The sequence below is a fragment of the Leptonychotes weddellii genome, chromosome 1 (genome assembly GCF_054177405.1).
Source record: "Leptonychotes weddellii isolate Sample4059 chromosome 1, ASM5417740v2, whole genome shotgun sequence".
Classification (NCBI taxonomy): Eukaryota; Metazoa; Chordata; class Mammalia; order Carnivora; family Phocidae; genus Leptonychotes; species Leptonychotes weddellii.
This window is the reverse complement of record NC_138369.1, coordinates 67,281,495-67,303,527: the sequence shown is the minus strand read 5'-3', so window position 1 is coordinate 67,303,527 and position 22,033 is coordinate 67,281,495. Positions and strand designations below refer to the sequence as shown.

Genomic DNA, 22,033 nt, shown 5'->3' with positions numbered 1-22,033 from the left:
CCTCTTCTTTTTCAAAAGGAGGGATTTTTTTGAGATTTGCCTCTTCTGTGTTCCTCTCATAATTTTCATGCCTTTCTCCACCTTCTCCAGTAATTATGCCCTGATATATTTAATTTCTGTTCAAATTGGTTTTACTCAGGATGGGATATTTGTTGATCTTTAACATTTGATACCAAAAGCCTTCCTCTATACTCCCTGTTCTTCCCCACTCATTCTGGCAGCTTCCTGCACAGGACTTGCTGATCTCAGTTTCTTTTGGCCACATTTATACATAATTTGGAGTTTGTGGATTTTTCTCTGTCTTCTACTTTTACCAAGGATGTATTTCATGGCTTTATTTTTGTTCTCCTTTTTACTCTATTTGGTTTCCAGGAGAAGTGGGAAGATTCAAAACTGAACAGTCACCATGTTCCTAACCTCTGTTCTAAAATTGGAAATAATAAAAAAAAATTAAGAAATGACAGGAAAGTGAACACCAGGGTCACTGTGCTGCCTGACGCAGAGTGCAAAGTAAATAGTGCCCTCTGCAGTGGCCTAATGCAACAGCCTTTATAAACACACAACTTTCTGCCAATTGTCCTTGTTCTTGTAATCTAAAAATTGTGTTTTCCTTTTCTTCTTGATGTGATATGCTCCCGGGTAGGATTTTGATAAGGAAAAAAGTAGTGCTGTAAATGTAAAGTAATTTGCTCTTACTTGGAAGAGTCAGGCTGTGAGAATTTGACTTTGATGAGATAATATAGGAGAGAAAGGCAATTAAACTGGTTTCCACTTTGCCAGTCCATCTTTGAACCATGATTATATAAACAAATGATTACAAATTATTTTAAAGGTCACTCCATCCACCTAAACACATATACAGTCACATGGAGGAATTTTCTTTTTTAATCTGCATAAGCACTCCAATAAAGTTTTTAGGAGAGAAATCTTTCTTCAGTAGTTTATGCCAGTTTCCTTCCTCAAGGCAGAAAATCTTAAAATAAAAATATCTTCAGTCTATGAAATTACATATGTTTTTCACATTGCCTCTGAGTAATTACTTAGACGGTAATAAAAAAATATTTTAAATACATTTGCATTTAAGCATATAATTAACTGTGTCCATGTAATTTATGTTTAAAAGAAATCTGGCAACTTATTGAGGAAGCTAAAAGAAATATCAAAATCTGTTCTTCTCAATAAAAAACAATTTTATTGAGTTTTTATAAGAATGTGTGTTGGAAAAGAAATGGAATTTATGTGGTGCCAGTCATATTTTATTGCAAAATTAGAGATAAGTAACAATTTTCAATGCCTCATAAAACCAGCTTACTCTGACCCACACAGTTCTATTTAACCATAATGCGTTAGCCTTGAAGAGCAAAATTCCTTAAAGAGACTTCCAGAGTCTTTTCACACTTGGAGGACTTAACACACCCTTTCTAGTCCTAGGAATACAGCCTGGCTACTGACTTGCAACCAGAAACAAAATGTTGAGGACCCCAGACCCCACTGAAAAAGCTGGGTTAGGCTAAGTAACGTTTATCAGTCACTTACCTAGAAAGTAGGGTAAGTCCAGACATACTTAGAGAGGAAGTGAGGATCCAGAAAACACAGAGAAGATTCCAAAAAGCTTTGCGGTGGCCATCCTGGAAATGAATGAGGAATAGGGACAGGGACAAGGAAATAAAAAGCCTATGTGCTTCTTAGGGCTGTGCAGATGTCTTAGCCCATAGGGGAACGGAGAGGATTTGGGGCATAGACACAAGTTTTAGGAAAAAATAAAGGGGCAAGATTTCCTTCCAACCCAAAACTAGATAAAGATTTCTCTAGATTTGGGGAACAGGAAGTAATGAAATAAAGGATCCTTAAACCCAACATCCTGGACAAGAAATACGAGCGAGGATGTGAGTCCAGAGAGGAAGTAGCCTCTCAGAAGGGCCACATGCTTGACTTAATGCTCTGCTGCTACCTCTTGAAAACCTTAGTGATTTTATCTTTGCATTTGTGTTTTGTAAGTGAAGTCTGATGGGAAAAAGAAGCATGCACATGAGCAGAGGACCATTTTCCAATGCTGCCTGAGCTCAGCATTCCAGTGGACTCAAAGTGAGTTAAGTGTGTTACTGAGTGATCAGGGACACTGACAGCCCTGGAAGTCCATGCTCCCCATCAGAGCCAGAACTCAGTTCAAATGTAGAAAGAAGGCAATTGTACTCTAAGAAACAGGAATGATCTCAAGCAAGAAACTTGACATGTCCTTTCTTACTTGTATACTTCTCTATACTAGCCAACCATCTATGCTGAGAATGATGACGTAGAAGGAAAGGAAATGACCAGGAAACCCATAGTTCCTTTTCCTGTCAATCCTTCCTTACTCACAAGTAACCTGAAGGTATAATGTGTTGGTAGAATGTGCATATATCAAGAAGTGAAAGAAAAACAATAGTGCAGTTTTATGCCAAGTTTCCACTGCTCTGGCAAAAACAAAACAAAACAAAACAAAAATATATATATATATGCTCTAGCTACTAATGATGTGTCATTTAGGGATCGTGCATATGTGTTAAATGCTCCTATATTTGCACTTATGACTGGCATTGCACACTATAAAGAGAAATAGTGAAATTCATGGTAATTATTTAATATTTTAATTTTTCTTTATTTAGACTGGCATCAAATAGCAACTAAAATATGCTATGACAAGGTGAGAGAGAGCAGAAAAAAGGAAAAAGATTTGTACTTTGGACCTTTAATGATACTCTATTCTGGCTTTTCCTACAAGTTATGTAGCTCCCTCTGGAAGTAGTAGAGTACTTATCTATGTGGATTCTTCCAGATTCTGTCCTCTGAGGCAGTACAGGGACATATGGGGTGAAGGGGCATATAGATAGAAAGGGCACTTGCTCAGCAGCCACATGTGGATGGATGATGGAAGACAAGGTGCTCGCTCTCCCAACATCTTAGCACTATAACAGATGCCCAGGATCTTGACATATGCCTTTGGAAGCGGAGGATTCCTTGATAAGACTGAATTTATAGTACTATATACATTTCCTATTTCTTCTATAACAAATTATCACACACTTAAAATAATGCAAATACAATTGACCCTTCTACAGTGAGAGTAAGGGGCACTGATCCCCCCACACACACAGTTGAAAATCCCATGTAACTTTTCACTTTCCAAAACTTTACTAATAATAGCCTACTGTTGACCGGGAAGTCTTACCAATAACACACTCAATTAACACATATTTTGTATGTTTTATGTATTATGTACTGTGTTCCTACAGTAAAGTAAGCTAGAGAAAAGAAACTGTTAAAAAAATCATAAGGAAAAGAAACACATTTACAGTATTTACTGTATTTATCAAAAAGATCCGCATTTAAATGGACCCGTGTAATTCAAACCCGTGTTGTTCAAGGGCCAACTGCGTATTGTCATACAGTTGTAGAGGTCAAAAGTTGAAAATGGGCCTGCAGGGGCACATGACTGGCTCAGTCCATGGAGCATGGGACTCTTGATCTTGGAGTTGTGAGTTCAGACCCCACACTGGGTATAGAGATTACCTAAAAAAAAAAAAAATCTTAAAAAAAATAAAATAAAAAAAATGGGTCTGCAGAACTGTGTTCCTTCAGAGGCTTCGGATAGAATCTTGCCTTTTTCAACTTCTAGAGACCACCTACATGACTTGGCTCCAAGTTCTTTTCTCTATCTTTAAAGCTCATAGCATCTTTTCTCTCTGCTGCCATTGTTGCTTTGCCTTCTCTCTTAGAAGGACACATGTGATTACATTGAGCCCACTTTGGATAATCCGAGATTATCTCCTTCTCAAGGTTCTTAATTTAATCCCATCTGCATCTGCAGAGTCCCCTTTTTGCCATATAAGGTAACATATTCATAGTTAGGACTATGTGGGATTAGGATTTGAGGGGCCTGTATTCAGACTGCCGCACCTCCCATCCAGTAGGTGTAGTGTTCAACATACAAATTAAGCTTAGCTCTAACAAAATAAAACTATTTTGTAAACTTGTGGGCTAAAACTCATACCCTCTACATTTAAATTCAAACTGGGCAAAGGAAGAAAATAAAACAATCATCAGTAACACTTCTATCAATGCTGGTGGCAAAAAGGGAGTTTGCATTTATTAGCAGAGATTTCTCTCCCAGGTTATTATTGTTAAAAGCAAGGACCAGGAGTACAAAGTGGATTTTTAAAAAACACATTTCTTGGCGTGCCTGGGTGGTGGATTTGGTTAAACGTCAGACTCTTGGTTTTGGCTCAGGTTGTGATCTCAGTGTCATGGTCTCAGTGTTGTGAGACGGAACCCCTTCTCAGGCTCTGCACTCAGAGTGGAGTCTGCTTAAGACTTGCTCTGCCCCTCTCCCCCCAAAATAAATAAATAAATCTTTAAAAATATCCCACACATATCTTAAAAATACAATTTATCCTCATATCATCAATGTTTGTTATTCTGTAGTCAGAATAATCACCATCATTTTTATTTTCTACAATTATTCATTCTAACTATGTTGATTAAAGTCTTATAAATATAATCTCAATATCATTTCTACTAAGAATTCTGTAGATATAGTTATTTAGATACAGTTAGATATAGATAGATACAGATGGAGAGAGAGAGATCCAAACAACATTTCCAAAATCATGCCAGGATAATGGGCCCAGTATCCATACTCCTATGGTACATAAATTTCCTCTTTAGAAAGAATTGCTTTACTGTTCTGCATTACACTGTTTAATATTCAGCACTGAGAATGGTGATGGCCATAGAAAGGACTCATAAGTGTTTGTATAGTTGGACTAAAGTGAATTGTGTGCTAATGGGGAAAGAATCACCAAAATAACCAATTGGGAAAAAAATACAATTATCCTTCATTTCATTTATTATGCTGTCAAATATACTGTTGGCCCTCAGTTACCACCATACAGGATGAAAAGGCACCAATATTAAGGAAAAAGCAATAATACCCTTGGTCCTAAAAGATTGGAGAGTTTATTACATCCATACACCTTAGAAATTTATCTTAGTTTGGCCTGCTATAACAAAGAACCATAGACAGTGTGGCTTATAAAGAGCACAACTTTGTTTCTCGTAGCTCTGGAGCCTAGAAATCCAATACCAGAGTGCCAGCATTGTTGGCTTCTTGGGGAAGTCCCTTTTCCTGGTTTGTGAGTGACAGTCTTCTTACTTTGTCCTCACCTGGCTGAAAGAGGGCAAGAGAGTTCTCTAGGGTCCCTTTTATAAGGGCACTAATTCTATTCATGAAGGTTTCATCCTTGTATCCAAATTACCTCCCGGAGGCCCTGCATCCTTACTCTCATACTGGGGGTTAGGAATTCAACATGAATTTTGGGGGAACCTAAACGTTCTGTCCATTGCAAAATTCATACTCATCAGAGGCACCATTACTGCATATGAATGGCATGCTAGACAGTGTGGCACTGACCAGTGACAACTTCCTCCAACTACTTTTTCTACCACCAAACTGTGTTCATATTTTGTTCATGTATCTGTTTTCCATTGGTCTTTAGGGCAGCACTTCTCAAAGTTCAGTGTGCATGCTAATTATTTGAGGATATAGCTAGAATGTACCTTCTGATTCAGCAGGTATGGGGAGGGTCCTGAGAATCTGCATTTCTAGCAAGCTCCCAGGTGATGTCTGCTCTCCTCCTCTGTGGACTGGGCTTTTGGGGATGGTGACCTCATTTCCAGCTCCAAGAGGTAGATCCTGAGTATCCAACACCAAACATGGTAACTCCAGTCTCTTGCCAGTGAGGATTAGAAATGCGAGTGTGACCCAGTTGAAGCCAATATGATGCAAGGGTCTACCCAACGGGCTGAATATCAGCAAGCATGGTTCTTGTGGGGACCATCTTTGGAGACTAGTTACTGATTTATTCAGGGGCCACTGATGATGTTCCAGCCAGATGCCATAAAAACGACTTTTATTGGCAGTGAGTTAGAGCAAATGCTTTTGGCCATCACCCTGATATATAGCCGGACCTCAGCTGGTATTGGTCATGTGGTCCTTCCAGGGCTACCACATCCTTACCCTGGATTCTCAGTGTTTGCAATTATTTCTATGTCCCTGACAGAACAGGGGGAGCTATGTGAACCAGGGCAGTTTGCATTTAGGAGGAAGGCTGTGCAGGCCTGTTTGACGATGCTGTAGGGACCTTTCCAGAGCCCTGGTGCATCCTAACACACCTCCAAATGGCCTGGCCTCTGGGGTTGGCTAGTGAGCTGGGGGGGTCCTTAGAATGTCTGAAGTGGAATATCCTTACCACAATGGTAAATGATTTAAAGAACATAGAATTAAGATATCTTTTTGCATCTTGGATTTTGTGGTTTGAGACTGGCTACATTTTTTTTCTTTGTTTTCACAGAGGAGAAACAAAAAAGAATCTTAGATCCCTTGAAGCCCTCATTTTTTGCATTGCTATCTTCCACATTTAGCAAGTCTTTCTGCACAACTTGTTAACTACCTACTCCATGTGTACCTAGTAGGTTTAATTTGGAGGACGATAAAGTATAATTAAACGTGATCTGAATAGTATACCAATAACTTGCAGATATATACCAAGAAAAATTACACTGGTATTGATCTTAGCTTTTTATAGATGATTAAAAATTTTATACTGACAATCAACTAAGCTTGCGTAAGGCATTTATGGCTGACGTCAAATATTGTTTTTTCCCTCTCCATAAACAGTCATTCATATGTTAATGGAGCAACATTTTAACTCACATTTTAAGGCTTTCACTATCTTTATAAATGGTCCCTAGGTTATACTCTTACTATTTAAGTTCAGGATCTACTAAGCCACCTTTACATTTAGGATTTTGGGGAGGGGCCAACATTTAAACTTTCATCATGTTTCCAAATACGATTTAAATAGCCATAATTGCTCCATTTTTGATTGTGAAACTATCTTGTAAAAAATTTAAAAGGTCAGAGTTTTCCATTTGGGAATTCTGACTACTGGTCATCTGTCTTGAGGCGGGATCTGTGAACTCAGGAAGGGAAGAAGCAGCAGAAGCAAGCCTGTCCCTCTGCCTCCCGCTAACACCCACTTGGAGGCATTGCCAATCCCTGTTGATGCCATTTCTAAGTAATCTGGTGCTATAGCTTTTGTTGGTAAATTATCTTCTAACAGTAACATCTTCTGGCTTCTCAGTTCCAGCTGCCAAAGAATGATGGACTTTACTCTATCGGACATCTCTATGTGGAATAAATGGGGCTCTTTTCTTTCCCCTGGGAAACTAAGTTGGATTGGTCTGTTCTCAATAATAAGCAGTATTATGCGTCTTGTTACATAGGAAGTACATAAAACCTTCTTTGGATGATGGATTTTATGTCTCCAAAGAGGGTTCAACAGTGTATTTAAAGCTCTTATTATGCTGCCTGAATTCTATGTTGCATTTTATAGCTTAAAAAATGACATAGTACAAAAATAGAAGAGAAAAGAGAAGATGATTTCACAGTTTCCCAGGGTCAAGGCAGAAATACACAAATCAGAGAGGGAAAGAAAATCACTTTTAAATGTGGGAGGGATGGGGTGGCTGGGTGATAGACATTGGGGAGGGTATGTGCTATGGAGCACTGTGAATTGTGTAAGACTGATGAATCACTGACCTGTACCCCTGAAACAAATAATATTTATATGTTAAAAAAAAAAAAGATAGTAGGAAGGGAAAAATGAAGGGGGGAAATCGGAGGTGGAGACGAACCACGAGAGACTATGGATTCTGAGAAACAAACTGAGGGTTCTAGAGGGGAGGGGGGTGGGGGGTTGGGTTAGCCTTGTGATGGGTATTAAAGAGGGCACGTACTGAATGGAACACTGGGTGTTATATGCAAACAATGAATCATGGAACACTACATCAAAAACAAACAAACAAAAATATATAATCTACTGAGATTTTTTTTACCTTTATTTCAAACTTTATGTAAGTGATTAAATTATAATTCTGCTAGGCAGATATACATGATATAATTTTCTATGTAAAAGATAAAATGAACTTGAGAGATTTGTACAAAACAAAATTTGTAAAGTAGGGAATATGGGTTAATTAACGTGCCATGTGAATAATATATGTGACTTCCTTTAGAAAGTAAAGACTTCATGTGATTTGCAAATTGCTCCCATAATGAGTCCATTCACAATGAATATAAATTGCTATTCCATTTTCATAATGAACGAATGAGTTTTTAATGAATCACACTTACTTTAACATTCTACAGAAAAATGGCCAATATAGAGCTGAAATATTATGATATAATTAAAATGAAATATTCTTTATGAAAACTTAAAGGTTTTAACTTGAAGATATTTTAAAGATCTATTTTTTATTATCCTTTAAAATATATCTTTCATCAAATTGGTTTGAAGGTTGGTTAACCATCATGTAAAAGTAAATTAATGTCCAATGAAAAAAGAAAGTACATTTGGAGGCGTTGCGAATTATAAGAAAAAAATATGTGGCTTTAATCACAGAGCAGGATCAAATAATTTCTGTAGACAATAGTAAAAGTTTAGTATCACATTGATCTTACATTTTATATACTATGATTCACCCATCCATCCATTAAATAAGTATTTATTGATTGTTTGCTATGTACCACCCCTAGACTAGGAACTGTGCTTATAGAATTGAATCTGAGGAGTTAGAGGCCTGTTTGTCAGGTGATCTTCAGGGCATTCCCATGACTTAGGGAAGTTAGGTGTATAGCCTGATGCCCTAGTGAGGGTCAAATTTGTGCTTGTTTTATTTAACTCTATAGAGAGCACCAGGAAGTTTTCTCCTTCAGAAGAGAGTGAGATTCACCTTGGATGGATTGAGGATAATTTTTTTTTTTTTTAATTTGAGAGAGAGAGTGTGTGTGAGAGAGAGAGGGAACACAAGCAGGGGGAGTGGGAGAGGGAGAAGCCGACTCTCCACTGAGCACAGAGTCCAATGAGGGGCTCAATCCCAGGACCCTGAGATCATGCCCTGAGCCGAAGGCAGACACTTAACGACTGAGCCACCCAGGCGCCTCTTGAGGATAATTTTTTATCTCATTCTCCAAGCCCCTCTAGCCTTATCTGTACTCTGTCTCCCAGAAGGACAGGGCATTTGGAAAAAGGGAGTAGCTTTATTGTCTGGAAATGCACAGTAATGATATATTTTTTCTTTTTATGATTCTAGAAGAAGTTTCTAGACACTAGAGAGATAGTGGTTAGGGAGGGTGGTGTGGTCTTTGGATCCTTAAAGTTACAGTAACCTAAGGCCTCATCTTATGGGGTAGTGTGTGCCCTCAAGGGAGCACTGCTGTACAGAGGCCTTAGGCCACTGCCCCACATAGAGGTCACAACCTCCTTGTGGCCTGTTGGTTCTCAGCTGGGGGTGATTTTGCGTCTGGAGACATTTTTGATTGTGACAACTGGAAGGAATGGTATTACAGGCAAGAAGTAAATAGAGGCCAGGGATGCTGCCAACATCTTACAATTCACAAGACAACCCCTACAACAAAGGATTGTCCTGTTCAATATGTCAATAGTGCAGAGATTGGAAAACCCTGTTGTAACTGGAGAGCTTAAGCATAGTGCCTTGTGCATAGGATATACTTAGTAAATTCTTATTAATTGCATTGATGAATGCATGAGTGAGTAAATAACAACCTAACTTTGGAAAGTGATCACTTTAACAAGTCAATATTGTGTTCTCTATCTAGGATGGACTGGAGGGACTAACTCTAAATTGGCATAGGAAAGCCAGAGAAAGTGGTTTTCTACAGGGTACTACTACTATCCTGCTATTCGCCGGGGCTTATGGTTTAATCAACCTATTATTAAGGATTATATTCATTTAATACATATTACTATGTGTTGGATGCAGCTCTAGATGCTGTGTGTAGAGCTGAAAAATACAACAATGGTTCTTGTCTTCATAGAGTTTGTAACTTACTTCAGAGAAGGAAAGACTGGCATATTTCCTTAGATACACATATATGGATGAATTTGGAGCATACCAATGGATTTCATAGTGATATTAAGTTTCAGAGAATGGTCTAGGATTTGGGGTGTTGGTCAAGGGAAACTTTATCTGTATTGTGTGAATATTTTTATAAGAATGTACTTATGCATATTTGTATAATGAAAAATTAAACAATTCCAGAAAAGTAGTAATGCATCCTTAAAAATAAACATTTACTTTACTTTTTGATTAACATTTTTGTGCTTCACATTTTCCCAACATTTTATTGTAAAAGTTTTCAAACATACAGAGAAGTTGAAAGACTTATACAGCCAACATTCACTATCTGGATTCTACAATTAACGTTTTCATATATTTGCTTTATCCCATATCCATCCATCTATCTTTGCCTCTATCCATCCATCAGTATGTATTTTTAAAATTTATTTCAAAGTAAGTTTCAGTGCATCAGTGCACTTTTTCCAGTATGCATATCATTAACTAGAACTTCGTATTTGTTTACAATTCAAACATACTTTTTATTAACGCTACCTTGTTATTCAACAAAATGCATGAAATGTAAATTCCATTTTACAGGTCTGCCACTGGTTTCCTTATGTAACCTGTTCAAGTAGGATCAAGATAGAAGTCTGACTTCTAAAACAGTGATTTTTTATGATACTTTTCCTTAAGGGACACCCCCTTTTTGTCACTTTACATTTAACTCTTATTAATGAAACGATCTGTTGGCAGAGCCATTATTCTTTCTAATGAAAAATTCCTGCTCCAAACTAAAAAACCAAACAGACTCTGTAGAATCAGCAGTAGGGCCAGTTAGGTTATTAGCTGAGAGGGAGAGGGTTTACACTTTCAGAAAGCACTGCTGATAGTATTCCCCATGGCTTTAAAAGTCCTGCCACACTTGGATTTGGTAGCTTTTCCAGCGTGTACACAAAGCCCACCTGGGATGAGGGCAGGAAATTTGTCTCTTTTGTTTATAGTTTTATCTTCAGAGTACAGTTCAGTGACAGCACATAGTAGATCCTCAATAAATATATGTTGAATGAATGAGTGAGGACCTTGTACATAGATGGTATGCAGTAGGGTTTTTGTGAAATTGATTAATAAAATTGAAGGTCTGTAGAAGGTTTAGGACAATGATGACCTGCTGGCATTGGTACTTACAGAGTCTTTATCTACCCTCACCTCCTTCCAAGACATCAATATGCAGAATATTACAAGTAAATTTGGGAAATACTTAATTCAGCGACTTCATAATAAACACAGAACTATAAAGTCTCACATTAATTAATTAGAAAAACATCAGTTAGTTGTCCACAAATGTCAGAATAAATATTTATTTCCTGGCTTTTACAATGAATATAGTATATAAACTTGTCAATTTCTTTAAGTGTGGTATTGAAAAGCATTATGATGGGCGCCTGGGTGGCTCAGTTGGTTAAGCGACTGCCTTCAGCTCAGGTCGTGATCCCAGGGTCCTGGGATCGAGTCCCGCATCGGGCTCCCTGCTCTGCGGGGAGCCTGCTTCTCCCTCTCCCACTCCCCCTGCTTGTGTTCCCTCTCTCGCTGTGTCTCTCTCTGTCAAATAAATAAATAAAATCTTAAAAAAAAAAAAAAAAGAAAAGCATTATGATAACATGATCTTGATACTTGGCAAATATCATGTTAAAATGTTGAAAGGACATTTGGGGTAAATATGAGCAATTACATAAATGGGAACTGCCCTTTTTTTTTTTTTTTTAAGATTTTTATTTATTTATTTGGGAGAGAGAGAGAGTGCAAGCAGGGGGAGGAGCAGACGGAAAGGGACAAGCAGACTCCATGCTTAGTGCAGAGCCCAATGCAGGGCTCCATTTCAGGACTCCAAGATCATGACCTGAGCTGAAACCAAGAGTTGGACACTTAACCAACTGAGCCACCCAGGCACCCTGGGAACTGTTCATTCTTAAAGTAGATTAATAAGAAAGGATAAATAGGGTGAAGAGTTGGGCTTTGCAATCAGAAAGACTGGAGTTCCAGCGATGGTACCCACACTGCCACATTTCCTAATCAACATATGAAGATGATGCTTGTATTGCTTTGTTGTTTCAAGAAGTAAATCAAACAAATTGCTTAGCAGAATTCCTGAAGGTAAATATTCCATATTTGATAGTTTTCTTTTGTTTAAGAAAAAAATATCTATTTGAAAACTTACATGACAACAGTAAGTAACAAAAAAATTACTTAACACCTTTGTAGAGTGATTATTTGGTAAATTTGTTCTTTATAATTTTGATAAAAATTATGTATGTAAATGGGTTAAACATTTAAATGTATTACAAAATTCAATGCTATTACAAATATCTTTTTAAAATTTCATTTTCTGCTTAATCCTGGCATATGAATATAATTGATTTTTATATATTGATGTGGTATCAGCAGCCTTGCTAAACTCACTTATTACTGTTAATAATTTATCTTTAGATCCATTTGGATTTTCTATGAACACATCAAATGATGCCTACTTTATTTCTTTTTTCATTTCTGAATGTAGCAAATTTTGATGTTCAAATAATCTTGTATTCCCATAACAAATTCAATCTGGTCATGATATTTTTATCATTTTATATGTTGCTGGATTCTGTTAGATAATATTAAGTGTAGACTCTGCATTTATGGTCATGGATGAGATTGGCCTATGATTTTCCTTTCTCATTCTATCTCTGCTGGTTTGTGCTGTCAAGGTTTTGCTACAAACAGAAAGAATTGGTGAACATTATTTCCTTTCTATTTTCTGAGGTAGATGTAATTTTCTAAAGATTTTTCTATTTCATCTAAGTGTTTCAATTTATTAGCATAAAAGTTGTTATTAATGTAGATATTTCTGATTGTCACAATGTGGGGAAAATGCTACTGGATTTTAGTGGGGAGAAGCCAGGAATGCTGCTAAACATCTTACAATGCACAGGGCAGCCCCAGACAGCAAGGAATCATCCAGCCCTAAATGTCACTTGTACTGAGGTTGAGAAAACCTGCTTTAAAGCATTCTGCGAGTTTTGAAATGTAACATTTTGTTATAATTCAGTTAAAAATACTTTCTAATTTCCATTTTGATTACTTCTTTAACCCTGTGTAATTTATAAATTTTAAGCTTTAATTTATAACCATATGGGAAATTCCTTCTTCTCTTTTTTGACTGACTGAAGCTTTTAATTTCCTGCTTTAATGAATTGTGATCAGAAAACATACTCTGTATGTTTTTAGCCCTTTGGAATTTCTTAAGACATGCTCCATGGCCCAGTAAATGATTAATTTTATAAATGTTCAGTCTGTCTTTGAAAAGAAAATGCTTCCACCATTGTTAGGTGAAATGCTGTTTATGTATTGGATTAGTTTTTAAGATTAAATTATTGATATTTTTGGGTGCATATTTGAAAAGTTATCAAAAAATGTCTTTAGGAGCACCTGGGTGGCTTAGTCCATTAAGTGTTTGACTTGATTTCGGCTCAGGTGATGATCTCAGGGTTGTGAGACAGACCCGTGTGGGCTCCATGCTCTTCACAGAGTCTACTTAAGATTCTCTCACCCTCTGCCCCTCCACCCTCCTCTGCTTTCTATCTCTTTAAAATAAATAAATCTTTTAAAAAATGGTTTTAGAATCTTCTACTAGGATTGTAATTATTTACTTTCTCATTATATATCTCAATATATATCAAAATATATATATATTTCAAAGTTGAGTTTAGGTACATAAAAATATAGAATTGTTACTCCTTCCTGGTGAATAATCATTATGAAGAGACCATGAAAAATCTCTTGATCCTGAATGTTTTTTTTTGCCTTTAAGTTTACTTTGTCTGATATTAATGAAGCTATATGATCTTTCTTTTGTTAAGTGTTCTATCTTTTGCCACTGTTTTACTTTTAACCCTTGTGAATCCTTATGTGTCTTAGGTATCTCTTGCAAATAATGTATATGTATAGATGTATATATAAATCTAGTGTGACAAGCTTTGCCTAGATTCCATTTATATTTAATGTAATTAGTGAAATATTTGGGTTGACATTTACTGTTTTACTATCTGCTTTCTATTGTCACACTAGATGTCTATGTTCTGTGTTCTCTGTCCTGTTCTAATTTCTTTTATTTTGCCTTTTCCCCCTATTTTTGGATTGGTAATGTATTTTTTTAACTTAAATTCAATTAGCCAACATATAGTACATCTTTAGTTTCAGATGTAGGGTTCAATAATTTATCAGTTGTATATAATACCAAGTACTCATCACATCATGTGCCCTCCTTAATGCCCATCACTCAATTACCCTGTCCCCCTATCCACCTCCCCTCCAGCAACCCTCAGTTTGTTTCCTATATTTAAGTGTCTCTCATAGTTTGTCTCTCTCTCTGATAACTTCTCATTCAGTTTTCCCTCCCTTCCCCTATGATCCTCTGTGCTGTTTCTTATGTTCCACATATGAGGGACACCATATGATAATTGTCTTTTCTCTGATTGACTTATTTTGCTCAGCATTATACCCTCCAATTCCATCCATGCCAAAATAAATGGTAAGTATTCATCCTTTCTGATGGCTGAGTAATATTCCATTTTATATATATACCACATCTTCTTTATCCATTCATCTGTTGATGGACATCTCGGCTCTTCCCACAGTTTGGCTATTGAGGACATTGCTGTTGTAAACATTGGGATGCAGGTGCCCCTTCAGATCATTACATTTGTATCTTTGGGTTAAATACCTAGTAGTGCAATTGCTGGGTCATATGGTAGCTCTATTTTAAATTTTTAAAAAATTTTTCTCCTTTACTAGTTTGGAAGTTAAATACTTTTCTTTTAGTTATTACTCAGAAAAATGCAACCTGCATCCTTTACTAATCAACATTTAATGTTAATCTTTTCTTTCCTCCACACAGCAGAAGGACCAACTTTTTACTTTAATTTAATTTTTCTTTCTCCTGACTCTGTGCTATTACTTTTTTTTTTTAAAACATTTTATTTATTTATTTGACAGAGAGAGACACAGCGAGAGAGGGAACACAAGCAGGGGGAGTGGGAGAGGGAGAAGCAGGCTTCCCGCCAAGCAGGTAGCCCCATGCGGGGCTGGATCCCAGGACCCTGGGATCATGACCTGAGCCGAAGGCAGACGCTTAACGACTCAGCCACCCGGGCGCCCCTATGCTATTACTTTTGTGTATTTTAATTCTTTCTATATTTTATATTACACAGCACCATTTTTTTTACGGTTTATATCTTCACATTTTACTTTTACTGATATATTAATTATTTTGTTTCTTCATTCTTTCCCATATCTCTTACCTTCAATCCACAATCATTTTTCCTTTTTAATTTTTATTTTTAATTTTAATTTTTATTATTTTTTTAATGTCAATTTTTGTCATTTTCCGCCTTCTATTTTCACTTTTTCTTCCTTTTCTATTTTTTTTTTTTAGTGTTAGTCTGCTGACAGTAAATTTCCTTAGTTTTTGTTTGACTAAAATTCAAAATATTTCACTTTAAATATTGAAGGACATTTTTGCTGGATTTAAAATTCTTGACTGGCCGATTTGGTGGGGGTGCACACACTGAAAATATTATTCTACTATTTTCAGTTCCACTGTTTGGAGGTAAATTGTCTTTTGTCTCAACCTGATTTTTATGATTTTTTTTTTCTTTGTCTTTGAACTTTCTGGAGTTTTGATATGTGTCTAAGTGTGGATTTTGTCTTTCAATTTATCTTGTTTGTTATCTGTTGGTATTCTTTTTTTTTTTTAAGATTTTATTTATTTATTTGACAGAGAGAGACACAGCGAGAGAGGGAACACAAGTAGGGGGAGTGGGAGAGGGAGAAGCAGGCTTCCCGCGGAGCAGGGAGCCCGATGCGGGGCTTGATCCCAGGACCCTGGGATCATGACCTGAGCCGAAGGCAGACGCTTAACCGACTGAGGCACCCAGGCGCCCCGAAAATAATTTTTTTTTAAGAGTGGGGGGAAGGAGCAGAGGGGGAGGGAGAGAAAGAATCTTAAGCAGGCTCAGTGTCCAGCATGGAGCCTGGCAAAGGGCTCTATCTCACAACCCTGAGATCATGACCTGAGCCAAGATTAAGAGTTGGATGCTTAGGGGCGCCTGGGTGGCTCAGTCGTTGGGCGCCTGCCTTCGGCTCAGGTCGTGATCCCGGGGTCCTGGGATCGAGCCCCGCGTCGGGCTCCCTGTTCGGCGGGAGGCCTGCTTCTCTTCCCTCTCCCACTCCCCCTGCTTGTGTTCCCTCTCTCGCTGTGTCTCTCTCTGTCAAATAAATCAATAAAATCTTTAAAAAAAAAAAAAAAAGAGTTGGATGCTTAACTGACTGAGCCACCCAGGTGCCCCTTAAAATAATTTTTAAAGTAATTTTCCAGCAACTAAATTTTCTGCAGTAGAGGAATTGGTCTAAATAACCTAGTATACCCTTATTGGGACCTGAGATCTCTATTCTTCCTTTTTATTATTTTATCCCTGCCTTGAGTTTATTCTGCTTTTTCATTTTAATTTCTTAGGTCAGTTATTAGCTCATTAATGGTTAGTATGTTTACTCTACATCACTAATCATATATGATAATAAATTTCCATCTATCACTTTATGTTACACAAGTTTTATTACATGAGTCTACAATATTTTCATCACTATTGAGTTCTAAATATATTCTAATTTTCATTCACACTTTTGTCTTTCTCCTAGGTCGCTTGTTTAGAAATGCTTGGGGTGCCTCGTTGGCTCAGTTAAGTGTCTGCCTTCAGATCAGGTCACAATCTCAGGGTCCCAGGATTGCGTCAGTCTCCCTGCTCAGAGGGAAGTCTGCTTCTCCCACTCCCTCTGCCCCTCTCCCCTGCTCAGGCTCTCTCTCTTTCTCTCAAATAAATAAATAAAATCTTAAAAAAAAAGAAATGTTTGTCCTTAATTTTAGACAAGTAGATTTTTTTTCCAATTACATTTTTTGCTTTTGATTTTTAATTTAACTGCATTGTGAACACGGTAGGTTTGATGCCCTGTGTTGAAGCTTTCTGTATGACTCACTTTATGGTCAATTTTTGTATAGGTTTCATGTATGTTATAAAAGAATATGTATTCCCCAGTTGTTGAGTGCCCTATTCATGCACACAAAAACCTTTTTCTTTACATTATACAATAATTTTTGATAGGATGCTTCAAATATATCCTCAATGACTTTTTTTCTTTTTGAGAGTTATGTTAAACAGTCCTTATATGATGGTACATTTTTCCAGTTTATTCTAATTTTGTCAATTAAAAACTATTTTGAGTATTAAATTGACTGTGAATACTCATGTGTTTGCATCTACTTCTGCCATCTTATTTTGTGCTTTCTATGTGCTTTCCTTATTTTATTTTTTCTCCTTTTTTCATTTTTGAATGTTTTTCTTTTTAAATTCCATTTTCTCCATCATTTTGAAGATTATACTCTGTATATCCATTTTTCACTGTTTACCCTGTATCTTAAGGTGTACCCTTAACTAAGTCTATTGTTAATATTTGTGCTGCCTGCTGAAAGAATACAAGGAGGAACCTTAGGACATTTTAGATGACACTCTGCCAATTTAAGTGCTCTTGTGTTGTAGTATTTCAATTTTATCATGCTTTTTTTTTACTCTACAAATAATCTGTCATTATTATCATTATTACTTCATACATCAATACTTGTTTAAATTTGTCCACATGCTTACTGTTTGTCTACTATTCTTTCTTGCATTTTAGAATGATTGCCGTAATTTTCTTCTGCTTAAACTACATGATTTAGATAATTTACTGCAATTTGGAAGGACATTTTAGAATGCTTTAATAAAAAAGTCATTAATTGTAGGTTTCTACTTAGATATATTTTGTCATCTTCAAATTTATTTCTTAGACAACTGAGAGATAATTCAGATTAAAAAATGGAATTTGAAACAAAAACAATAAAGATGATCAATGAAGTCAGGAGAAGTTATCCTGACATTAAGAAGTAAATTGTAACAATTTTTAAAAAATCTTATACCAAAAGCAGTATTTCAGGAAAAGGAAGAGATAACTCAAATAGAAGTAGCAAATAGACTCTTGAATTGTTTCATAATAATCCAAATGATAAAAGGATACGAGACATGTAAACACATTAGAAAACGATTTGCATTCCATGATGTTTTGACAGGAGATATTAACATTGAAGATGAAAGCATAAAATTCATAATACATCAGTATGAGGACATAGATGACAAAGAACTTATTGAATATCATCAATTCAGGTATTGAAGATATATCACTGCATAACAAAATGTAAAATACCTTGAAATCTTCCACCTCACAAACGAAGAAACAATAGAGCTTTGCCATAGTTCACAATAATCTTTAAAAATCATGTTACCAATAACAAATTGTGAAGCAGAAACTTTCAAAGTATTGATTTAAAAAATTGTTTTTGGTCAAACATGCTAGAAAAGACTAACTTATTTTTTTATCCTCCCAGTTTAATTGATATGACAAAAGTTCTGTCATAGAAAGAGCTGATCAAGGAATTGGCAGCCAAAATATGTAGGAAAACACTAATAAAGTGGTGTGTTATATTATTATTTAATAGAACACGTTATGTTCTCCTTCTGATCATTGTGATATTAGTCAGCTTTTTAAAATTTGTATTTTGTTGTGATTTCTGTTCTTATCCTAAGTATTATAAATACTTAACTTTATCTCCTCCTCCTCCTCCTTCGTCCTTTTCTTCTTCTTTTTGAGAGGGAGAGGGGCAGTAGGGGCAGAGGAAGAGGAAGAGAGAGAATCTTAAGCAGGCTCCACACCCAGCTTGGAGCCCATCGTAGGGCTGGATCACACATCCCTGAGATCATGACCTGAGCCAAAACCAAGAGTTGGATGCTTAACCAACAGAGACACCCAGATGCTCCAAACCTTTTATTCTTAAACTTGTATTCTTTTTGTTAAAGAGGCCTCCTTCCATAACTTACTAAAACTTTGGACTGCTGAAATTCTGGGTCCATACTTGGTTTGTTATGAATCCTCAGGGAAGAATTATTTTTCTGTGTACATGGGGCCAAGATGAGACAGGCAAGGATCCTTGTCCCTCTCTGTGTTATAGATTTATTCCTCACTGAGATAAGCCTTTTGGTGTCCCTGCTTATGCCTCTGTCTCCTATGTCATCATTAAACACCAAGAACTCCAAGGTCACTAGGATGCTGCAAACCCAAAAATCAACCTGTGTGCTTACTTATTCCCCAGAGTTCTCAATTTCTTTCTTCCTTTATTTCTGGTGTATCTGTGTGTGTGTGTTCCTATCTTTCTTGTCAGTTCCACAATACATTTAAAAATATTTTTAACACATTTTTTCCAGAATTTTTGTTCTTTTTAATAAAAGGAACTTTTAGGTATTGAATTCAGTAGGCTTCCTGAAATGAAAATGCCCACAAATTTAATGTTCAAAATTATATAAGATATGTACCTGATTTTTACCTAAATTGGCAGGAATTTTTTTTGATACATCACATTCTCTTTTTCTATAAGGTTATTATAGTTACAACATGCACTACATTTTCCTTCCTTCTGAGACAATACTTAATATCATTTATCATTTAGTTCCCATCTCTTACATAATAGTGATCATCAAACATTGTAATATGCCAAAATTATGGCTTTCTATCAATTCTCAGTGGCTGGCAACCTGCTAGAGTAAAATGGTTCAGGCCCTTGATCTAATTTAAGATATGATTCACTAAAAATATTAAAGATGACAAATAATAATGTCATTCATTTTCACACAGCAAGCTTTGAGCAAGTGGATTCATTCTCACCAGCCATTCTAGAAGGAGACCAGGGCCAGGGAATTGCTGTCCCTCAAGCCCCCAGCCTCTACCCCAGGGCTGTGGCAGAGGTTGCTGCGATGGTTGGGGCGTTTAGGATTGCACACATACACACACACAGACATGGAAGCACAAACAGAATGTGAAGGTAGATGAAAAGAATGACTGGGATCCAAGGAAGGATTAATATTCCCCTTCCTTTCCTCTCAAAGATAGGCCTCAGAAGGAATAGAATCTTTTTACTGTTTTATAGGTTGGGACAGGTACTTATATTGTGGTTAGCATCCAAATTAAAGAATACAACATTTTCCCATAAGGGGTTGCTTCAGTGGTCAGAAAATTTAGTTTCTACTTACTCATTTTATTTTCCTAGCTTCTGTGTCTTTCAAGACACCAGCTCTGCTTTTATTTCCTGCCTAGCACAAAAGACCACGACACTTGCCTGTCAGTTTGCATCCACTCTTCTGCCTTACTTGCCTTTTTGCTTGCAAATTGTGAAGAATAAGTGTAACAGACTGGAAATTCATTTCTGGAATCTGTGTATAGACTCTTTATCCTCAGGGAAGGCATTTCTACCCTTTTAACTCCAGGCTGAAACTCACCGTGGGTCTGGCAATGGACTGAATCCTGGGAGTACACAGTATGAAAAGTTGCTGCCAGAGCTGACACTGAAATCACCCCAGCTGCCTTTGGGATGAACACATTTTTCATTAAGTCTCCTTCCACATGTCATAGTCCAGAGGTGCCCCAAAGCCATGCCTTCAAAGCCTGCTGAAAGGGAAGTCTTTCATTCATGGCCACTGCTAGCCAATCACAGCACTATTACTATTTCAAAATGACTCATGGGATCATTGGTTCTACTAACTGTGAACATTTATTTTATATTCTAGAGTCTGTGGATATAGAGATGATAGGGAGCCCTTCCTGCCCTGCAAGAGTTTCTGGTCTTCTTCTAATAGAAAGAAAAAGGAACCAACATTTACTGAGGGCCTGCCATGTTCTGGCACTTTGTTCATGAACTGACAAGATATTATTTAAACTTTATGGTAACTCTGTAAAGTAAATATGATTTAGAATTCAAATCTAGTTTTGTCTGATTGCAAGGCTGATATTCTTGACACTACATCCTGGTGCGTTGGTGAGTTTCATACTTTGAATGCCAGGTTCTAAATTTTGGCTAAAAAGACATTTTTTTTTTTCTTTTATCATCTTCTGAGCCATTCAGAAGCTTGAAAATGCATATGTATAATATATATTTGTAAATGAAGATCAGACACATACATGTATATATGAATACATACACATGAGAACATATGGTAATCATGGAGTCAAGTGAAATTATTCACATGTTCAGTTAATTATTTATAATTGTTATAGCAAAAGATATAAGTAGTAGAATTATTTTATTGTTCAACATATAAATTGGGGTGCCTGGGTGGCTCATTTGGTTAAACATCTGCCTTCAGCCCAGGTCATACTCTCTGAGTCCTGGGAGATCAAGCCCCACATCGGGCTCCCTGCTCAACAGGAGGTCTGCTTCTCCCTTTCCCTTTGCCCTTCCCCATCACTTGTGCTCTCTCTATCAAATAGGTAAAATCTATAAATATATATATATATGTATATAAATTAATGATGTCATGTAAAGCTCTGTTTTTATTAAGTTTTATTTCAATTTTGATTCAGTTAACATTGTGTTATATTAGTTTCAGGTATACAATATAGTGATTCAACAATTCCATACATGACACGGTACTCATCACAAGTGCCTTCCTTAATCCCTATCAACTATTTCACCCATCTCCCCTCTCTGGTAACCATCAGTTTGTTCTCTATAGTAAAGAGTGTTTCTTGGTTTGTCTCTCTCTCTCTCTACTTTTTTCCTTCGCTCATTTGTTTAGTTTCTTAAATTCTACATATGAGTAAAATCACATGGTATTTGTTTTTCTCTGACTGCCTTATTTCACTTAGCATAGTACTCTGTAGCTTCATCTATGTCATTGCAAATGGCAAGATTTCATTCTTTTTTATGGCTGAACAATAGTCCACTTCTTTTTTTTTAATTATGTTATGTTAATCACCATACAGTACATCATTAGTTTTTTAAAAATTTTTTTATTGTTATGTTAATCACCATACATTACATCATTAGTTTTAGATGTAGTGTTCCATGATTCATTGTTTGTGCATAACACCCAGTGTTTCATGCAGAATGTGCCCTCTTTAA

At 36.5% G+C, this 22,033-nt stretch overlaps 1 long non-coding RNA gene across 2 annotated transcripts in view; it reads right to left on the bottom strand.

The window, feature by feature from the left end:
* Positions 1–22,033, bottom strand: part of LOC145722442 (uncharacterized) — a 103,876-nt gene that overhangs the window by 79,297 nt on the left and 2,546 nt on the right. For both annotated transcript variants that reach the window (XR_014146727.1, XR_014146726.1), the window contains exons 2-3: positions 3,427–3,549; positions 1,537–1,628 (exon numbers count right to left, since the gene is read on the bottom strand). This is a non-coding gene — a long non-coding RNA (uncharacterized LOC145722442). The remainder of the gene's footprint in view (positions 1–1,536; positions 1,629–3,426; positions 3,550–22,033) is intronic.